This window comes from Dipodomys merriami, unplaced genomic scaffold (assembly GCF_024711535.1).
Source record: "Dipodomys merriami isolate MVZ:Mamm:240054 unplaced genomic scaffold, mDipMer1.0.p SCAF_469, whole genome shotgun sequence".
Taxonomy (NCBI): Eukaryota; Metazoa; Chordata; class Mammalia; order Rodentia; family Heteromyidae; genus Dipodomys; species Dipodomys merriami.
In genome coordinates, this window is record NW_027206034.1 from 208263 (window position 1) to 216017 (window position 7755).

Here is a 7755-nt window from a genome sequence, read left to right on the forward strand (position 1 = left end):
GAAAATGGCCAAGACAAGGAAATAAGTAACACATTATGGTGATTTGTAAGCAGAGAGAGAACTCCTGAATAAGTGTGTTTCTCATTTTCCCTCCCTTGATTCTAAGTTCTTAGACTTGAGGATAGTACACAATCAGTATGTGTTTTTCCACTTTGCTAAACTTCTCTGGGAACTCAGTCCCCCATACACCTAGTTGTGTATGTTATTGCTCTCCTGCATATTTTTCAATCCAATCAAAGTGACAATATGACTTAACCATTTCATTTGAACACAGCACCCAAACACATCTCCTTATCCAAAAACGTTCCACTTTTGTCTCCAAAAGGTGTACATTCATCTTCTGACACTAGCATAAAAGGAGAGGTAACAGAAAGCATTGCCTCTCTCCAAAATTCTTTGTAGCCTTGACTTCCAACATCATTCAAAATTCCAGGTTCAAAATGTGCACAGAGACTCAAAGAAAATTTTTAGCTGAGAGTTGCCATGAAAATAAAGCAAAATAGGGCTGGAAAAGTGGCTCAGTGGTAGAGTGTTTGCCTTGTATGCATGAGGCCCTGGGTTCAATTCCTCAGCACCACATAAGCAGAAAAAGCTGGAATGGACACTGTGGCTCAAGTGGTAAAGTGATAGCTTGAAGTGAAATGCTGAGGGACTGTGCCCAAGTTCAGGCCCCATGACCAAAACAAAAAAAGTAAATAATTTTTTTAAAAAAAGCAAAACCAATTATATGCCAAGTATATAGACACATGCCTTTAATTAAAGCTACTCATAGTGAAGACAGGAGGATCACAATTCTAGGGAAGCCTGAGTAAAAGCACTAGACCCTATGTGAAAAACAAACTAGGATTGTCCAGTTTTAAGTGGTAGAGTGCTTACTAGGACAGTATGAAGCTTTGGTCCAAGAAAGAAGAAGAGGGGCAGAGAAGAAGAAGAAGAGGAACCAGAGAGGTAGAGTAAGAGGAAGGAAGAAGAGGAAGAGGAGAAAAAAGAAGTAGAGAAAGAGGAACAAGGAGGAGAAAGAAGAGAAAAGAAGAAGAAGAGGAAGAGGATGACAGAGAGGATGAGGAGCACCATACTTTCAATATATAATAACATGGTGTAAACACTCCTATTCCAAAAGAAAAGAATTGGAGAGCAAGGAAAAAATGGACCAGTAACTAAATTAATGGACAAAGAATTTGACTTGAAATTTCTTAATCGAACAATGTGTAAACAGAGGAAAGGAGGTTAATAGCATTAGCACATGTAAAATCACTTATAAAATAGAAATGATATGTCATTTGATACTCACCAGAATGGGTAAAAGAAGATGTGCATTAGTAGGTTTGGCAAGGATGTAAAGAAATTGAAGCTCTCATACACTGTAAAATAGCACATTCATCTTGGAAATTAGTGTGTAAAAGTTCCTCACGAAGTTAGTTACAGAAACACCAAACAGCCTAGAAACTTTGTACAGCCTAGAAAGTTTGCCTATAGTTTTTATACACTTAAGTTCAAAACTTGTGCATCATCACAGCAATATTATCTATGACAGCCAAAGAATTGAAAAAAAATTTCAGGCTGACCAATAGGAAAACAGATCACAAAACATATTATACTCATGAAATAGCCCATTATCAAGTAAAAAAGAGAAATGGAGAATTGATATTAGTGGAAACACTGACAACAGGCTAGATAGAAAGAACTAGACACAAAATAACACATAAAATGATTTGATTTTCATGAAATTTTTGAATTATCAAAATGAGGCATAATATTAGTTTCTTTGGCGTTGGAAGTCTAAGGAGAATTCAGAATAGCTGCAGACAGGTATAAGATTTCCTTCTGAATGATGAATATTTGAGAATATTCCAAGGTGATAATGATCAAATATACTTTCAAAATACAAAGAATCCCTAAATTTTATAGAATTAATTTAACAAATATAACATTTTTCAATTACACATAAAATGATTTTTAAATGGAATAATAGATAATCTTTAACAAAAGTAAAAATAAATAAATGTTCTGGAATTTGGGAGTTGCACAGTCTCTCCTGCTAGGCATAAAATTAAAGTGTTCTACTATGAAAGTAGACATAGAATATAGCAAATTGGTGGAAAACAGGAGCAAGTAAAAAAAAAATCAATGCATATTCCACAAAATTAAGAAAAAATCAGAGAATAAGCAGTTGGGAGAGATGAGTGGAAATGTTAAAAAGGGATTAAAGTGATCAAGATGTATTGTATTCAAAAACTACTTTATTGAATTGCAACTCCTTTCTCCAACTATTCAAATAAAATATTTTAAAAACTAGCAAATAAAATAAATTAATTAAACAAAAATAAATAATGAATAGATAAATAAAATACAATAAAAAATAAACTATAGATCCATAACAATATATGCCACAAATTTATAACCCAAACAAGAATAAAGTAGTTTTGTTCGTGCTTCTAGATATATAAGGTAGAAAATTTTGACTACATCTAATTTATTGAGTTCTTTTGTCAATGGCATTAATTATGCCGGTAGTAAAAATAATCATGAAGTTCTGAAATGAACAATACAGTATCCAGGATATTACTAATTACTAATGCAAAGATATTATTGCAGAAAGATGGAATAGTATATGTTTGTATGATTAGATAAAATATCAAAATGATGTCAGAATGTATCATAGATTTCACAGAAATAAACAATAGAAATTTAAATGTATAAGCCAGGGAAATACAGCATGATTACAGCAAGTAATTTATCTTTTTTTCTCGGAAATGAGAGAAAAATAAAAACAACAGTTCACAGGACAACAGTCAAATGTGGTCAAAGTCACAAACACTACTTTTAATCCTATACTAGGAAGGTGAGGTCACCCTAAAAAATCACGTGTGGGAAGGTAAAGACTGCACTGAATTCTTTATACTCACATTTATACAGTGAAACATGACCACACAAACATTCTTCTAATAAACTCAGCACCACCTTATGTTTATTAACACCTGCCTATGGTTTTCTAAATTGAAAAACTGGACCAACATCATTGCATTGTTATTAACATTTAGAGTTAAGTAAATTGGTTAGCAGAGTTTAAGCAAATGGTATGAATTCAACAGTACAGTACCAGAACTGTATACAACATACCATTTTTTAGTTTATTTTTGTATTAATGTGTTAATGCTTAGGCTTTCCTGGACTGAGATCTTCCTATTGAGACTTTGTATATAGCTGAGATGGCAGACATATGCTAACTTGACTAGCTATTGGATGGGATGTGATCATTGTTAGGTCTGCAGGAAGCCTACACCCATCTCCTTCACCAGCCTGAACCCAGTAATCACCTGACTGTCCATCACCTAACTGTGAGTCAGAAAAGGATCCTTGAATCTGAGGTTACTTTCTCCATGTCTATTTTCTATTGTGACTTATCCATTTAGGAGCTTAAACTAAGGATCTATGCACTGTCCTTGAGTTTTATGTTGGAGCAAAAGGCTAATAAACACCATATATGACTAAGCTTATATTAAAATGAAATGGTAAATTAATATATATGATAAACTGATAAGAGAACCTACTAATGCTCATGTGTGTGTGTGTGTGTGTGTTTGTGTGTGTGTGTGTGTGTTTTATAAGAGCACATTATTAATACTCTATTTGCTATAAACTTTAGAAAATTATCTAGGATATTATTTTTAGGGTAGTAAGTTCTATAGTATCGATGACATAAGCTTTCACCTTCCAGGATTTATTACTATGAATCAATCTTGAACCTTATCTGTTCTTGTTTGTTGAACCATGAGCTTTAAAAGCAAATTCTCCTATATCTGAATTTCCAACAGGGAAGTAGCAGTCTAACCCTACATTCATATCATTGAATCTCAAGTTAGCAGCTTTTGCCCATCAATAAGATAATTACAGAAGGGATGAACACACAACAATTAAATATATAGGGTGAAAGGGAAACAAAAAAGTAAGCATTTTTAACTCCATATGATAATGCCACAGGGGATCAAAGAACTACAATTAATTATCCAAAAAAGAGCCAACACACCTGCAAAGCATCCTGTTATATTGTTACAAGTGGTGGCTCTTGTTAACCTCTCAGTATGCCTAATATATAAATTAAGGTTTGCCATAGTTATGGTTTGTGTTTATTTTTTTGTTTTTTTTTTTTTGGGGTCCGGTAATGGGGCCTGAACTGTGGGCCTGGACGCTGTCCCTTGGCTCTTCAGCTCAAGGCTAGTGCTCTATCACTTGAGCCACAGCGCCACTTCCGGCTGTTTCTTTTTTCTTATGTGTTGCTGAGGAATCAAACCCAGGGTCTCAGGCATGCAAGGCAAGCGCTCTACCACTGAGCCACCTTCCCAGCCCTGCTATAGTTATTATTATGAATCTCTCTGCTCATTTTTACCCCCCAAAAGGATGACTTATTTCTTCTATTTAAAGACAGGCCTTCATCTTTAGTGTTCAACCATTTAGTCTCTTCTCCATTATTACCAGCTCTTTGTCTGAGTATACATTTTTCCCCCTTGTTTAGGAATTGGTACCGAAAGTTAAAGAATCCAATCTAATAGAAAGTGTAAAGACCCCTATGCTCTAGGAGAGAGGTGTTTGTTTTTTTCCTCCCAGGATGGATAATAGGACCTATTAATAGAAAGGCTGCTCTAGAACTTTGTGTCACTGAAACTAGTACTGTATTTTTGTACTAGCTTTTCCTGAGGCTTTAACTTAGGGCATGAGCCTTGTTCTTGTGGGAATTTTTTTCTTGTACCATGTGAACACAACTCCACTTTGGTGGTTATTTGGAGATAAGAGTCACTTGGATTTATCTGTTTTTCCTGGCTATGTATTGCCATCCTCAGAACTCAGCCTGCTGATTAGCAAGGATTACTGGTAAAACAACAGTGCCCACTGCATTCAATGTTGCTTTTTGTTGTTATTCTGGATTCCAACTGCTTTCAGGGTGAAAAGCCATCACTGGGGACTCAATTTTGCATGGGTTTATTTTTATAACAATTTTAAAATATTTATTTGCTCTCTTGTTGCATTGTTGCTACTTTATCTTATCTTCATTTAATACTGGTTTTTACATTTTATAGTTACCACCATATTTCATGAAAAAATTTAAATTAGTACAGTATTAGTGGTTTGCTTCATTTGAGAAAGGTTCTCTGCCATAGAGTTCCCAACACATAGAGAGTCTCTTCACTTAAGACACCGGGATACCACTGGAATAAAGGGGCCTGACAGGAAATCAGAGAGAATCATTGGGGTATCTCCAGATAAGGGAACACTTAGCCACATTCCAAAAACTCAGACTGCCATGCTCAAGATCAAGAAACAAACCAACCCGGCCCAGAGGCTTCTCTACATATTGAGACAGCAATGGGAAGGTGGTAAAAAGGGTGTAAAGTGTGTTCTCTTTCACAAACAAAAGGAGGAAAACGTCCTCAGATTCACTGAGGTTGCTCCCTATGACAGAATCAGTAACAACTCCCAAGGGCCAGGTCGAAGACTCATCCACACTAACTTCCCAGTAATGTTTCCCAGAGCTGAAGACTTGGCATCCAAAAGCAGTGAAGTGGAGGGAGTCTTCAGAATTCAAAACCGCATATTGATGGTCATGTCTAACACTGCTCCCAGGACCTTGATTCCCCATAGTTTCATTGAAGGCAATCTCCACCCGGTACTGATTGAGCTTCTTTTTCATTCCAGGCATGGGAGGGGCACTGAGCTGTGGCCTCAGAGGAAGTGGCATGAAGACCAACACTGACACACAGCTTTCTAGGGTCAACTCTACACCCTGAAGCAGTTCCACATCTGGCTTCTGGTATGTTTCGATCAGCTCCTGAAACATATTCCTGAGCTGATGCTTCTTCTGAAGCATTTAGGTTTCCCTTTCTCTGAGTTGCTGTAACATGGCTCTTCCTTCATTGATCAGTAGCTGGGAATGATATCTTTCCTCCTCCTGGACAAAAAGCTGCAGCATTCTAAAAACATCCTTAGTCATGTCTCGGTAGAGGTTCACATAATAAATCCATTGGTTGGTGAGTCTCTTCTTCTCCTGTAAATTGTGCTGGTTTTCTTGAGTCTTTTCCCATACAGCATGCATCTGCTTTGAAATCATCTTCCTCTGCACATCAGCAGCCCTTTCTATAGAATGGTGTTTGTGAGCCCTGTGCTCCTGAGACATGGAGCAGCTCCTACAGAGCAGGGCCCTGTCTACCTCACAGAACATCTGCTTGGTCTCCCTGTGTGTCCCACACATGTATTCCTCAGAGCTCAGGAACTGCCTGAGTCTGGCTCTTCTGGCAATGGCCACCAGGCTCCTCAGAACCACGTTGGTTTTCAGGTTTGTCTGCTGGCAGGGTCCCTTGCATCCTGGGCACCTGGCTGGAGTCTCTTCCCAGCAAAGGAAGAGACAAGGTCGACAAAAACTGTGCCCGCACTCTAGGGTGACTGGCTCTATGAAAGTATTCATACAGATGCCACAGCTCAGTTCCTTCTGGAAGGCCTGGACAATGTCAGGATCCATCATTCCTAGAATCTAATGAGGTGCTGGTGACTCACCCCTAAAAGCCTAGCTACCCAATAGATTGGGATATGAGGATCAAGCTTTGAAGCAGGCCTGGGCACCAAAGTCCCCCTGACACAGACTCTTATCTCCTATTTACCACTCCAAAATCACAAGTGGGCTGTGATTCAAGTGGTAAAGCACTAAACTTGTCCACAAAGTGACCTAGGGATAATGCCCAGTCTTGAGCACAAAGAGGCCCAGCAACACTGCCCTACCACTGGGTTCAATCCCCACAACCGACAAAACACCACCACCAACAACAACACCAAACCAAGGAAAGAAGAATTAAAAGAGGAGTAGATTCTCCCACTCTGATCCTCACCTGGAGTATCCAAGCTCCAAACAGCCTCCTCCTGCTGAGGGATCTTCAGCAATGCCTGAGTCTCAGACTTCCACTCTATTTATACTGAAAGAGGGTGGGCCCAGGAAAGGAAGTCTCTCTGATTGGTTGTTTAGGGAAGCTGATTTACATATCAATAGAAGTTGGAATTTACATCCTGACAACCCCACCTTTTACTTCCTCTTTCAAGGACTTGCAATTTGGTTAGGTGATTTGGGTTAGGTACAACTTAGGTTTGTCCAGGGTTGGAAAAGTTTATTGTGTTTGTTTTATTTTGTTTTGTTTTGTTTTTTACTTCTGTGTATGCTTTATTTTTGGACTATGAGTTTATTACTTTTCCACCGGACTGTAGGACACATTCGTGGCATCATCCATTGTATCTTGTGGGTCTTCATTAATTTGTAATTTGTCAGGCCTGATGCTGGGTTGGTACTTTACCACTTAAGCCATGTCCTCTTCTGTTTGCTTTTGCTTTTGGAATAGAAAATTGAGTTTATGCTTAGGTTCCCTGGACTGAGATCTTCTGATTCACACTTTGCACAAAGCTGAGAGGACAAGAATTATCTCTTGCTTGAGTTGTGATCAGGGTTAAGTCTGCCCACAGAGCAGCCCCTCCCAGCTTTCCCATCACCTGCTTTAATCAGACCAGTAATCACCTGACTGTCGATGATCACCTGACTGTGAGTCAACAAACATCCTAGGCTCCTAGGTCACTTCCTCCCAAGTCCATTTTCCATACAAATTCATCCTTCCGATGTTGTTGTTCTTGTTGTTTGTCTGTCAGTGCTGGACTTGAACTCAGGGTAGAAGATCTGTCCCTGAGCTCTTCTTCCACTCTATTTCTCTTATCTTTATTTTAAAT

At 38.2% G+C, this 7755-nt stretch overlaps 1 pseudogene; it reads right to left on the bottom strand.

Moving 5' to 3' along the window:
- Positions 1-5230: 5230 nt before the first annotated feature.
- Positions 5231-6511, bottom strand: LOC138808691 (tripartite motif-containing protein 43 pseudogene; annotated as a pseudogene).
- Between the last annotated feature and the right edge of the window lie 1244 nt (positions 6512-7755).